Genomic DNA, 1346 nt, shown 5'->3' on the forward strand with positions numbered 1-1346 from the left:
GGAGAAAGACAGGGAAAGAGAGAAAGAGAGAGATAGAGAGAGAGGGATGGGACTCAAATAGAGAGTTCATTTTTAGTAAGAGCTTTACAGCACTTGCAACACAATAAGGTCATGTGAGTGCCGAAGATTAGAGGTGTTACAAGTGAGTAACAAACACACAACAAAGAAGGAGGGGAGATCAGGACGATAGATGTTTGATAGGAAACAAAAAAGCAAACGACACCAGAGCACCCGCCAACCACCCCCTCAAATAGAGAATGTGGATACACCCAGGGTAGAGAAAGGAGAGACTGTGCCTGGCCTTATCTCTACACCGCACGCGCACATGAGGCCGTCCATTTATCGCGACCCGTGGAAGTAATCACGGCGATAACGTGAGCACACTAACACATTATTATTATACATTATATATATACATGTCATGTATATTATATAACATGAGCAGGCCAAGACGCTCAGAGGAGTATAAGAACGTGTGGGACCAGGCCTAACCGACGTAGGCGTAAACTCCGACGTAGGCGTAAACTCCGACGTACACTGCTCACCGGCGTCAGTTTCAAACATTATCCCCACCCTTCCTCCTTTTACCTCCTCCTCTGGGCTCCTGACTCTTTCTGCAGCCTTTCTACTGTTACTCCTTGGCTCCTTCTTGCGGTTGTGTTTCTGCCACACCCCTGATCTTATGGTAGGAAAGATCCACACCTAGCTTTCTCGGATATGGGCGAAAAACCTCGGGAGTCTCGTGTGCAAGTTGCGCACGTTAAAGATCCCTCTGTGGTCCAAAATCAATAAAAGTTGACTTCGGCCACCACCCAGGCGAAATTCGAAATAAATTCCTTCCAAACTGAAAATGTTTCATAACGAGTCCTTCGCTCTTATATGTCCTTATGCAGTGGCAAGCGCCGTAAAACACTTACCAAAACAAAAAACACTTACCAAAACAAAACAAACAATTACTGGTCAACCCAAGAGATGTGAGTGGGCGGTTGGAGGGCGTCACTGGAAGGTGCGACAGCGAAGCTCCCAACCACTACAGCACAGAGACCAGTAGGACAAACCACTACAACACAGAGGCCAGTAGGACAAACCACTACAACACAGAGGCCAGTAGGACAAACCACTACAACACAGAGGCCAGTAGGACAAACCACTACAGCACAGAGATCAGTAGGACAAAGGGGAAAGAGAAAGTGAAGAACGCAGAAGATTAGAGGTGTTACAAAAGAGTAACAAACACAAAACAAGAAGTTTAGTTTTAGTAGAGGTTTTACGGCGCTCGCAACTGCATAAGGTCATATGAGCGCCAGAAGATTAGAGGTGTTACAAGAGAGTAACAAACATAAAAA

This window comes from Aplysia californica, unplaced genomic scaffold (assembly GCF_000002075.1).
Source record: "Aplysia californica isolate F4 #8 unplaced genomic scaffold, AplCal3.0 scaffold00960, whole genome shotgun sequence".
Classification (NCBI taxonomy): Eukaryota; Metazoa; Mollusca; class Gastropoda; order Aplysiida; family Aplysiidae; genus Aplysia; species Aplysia californica.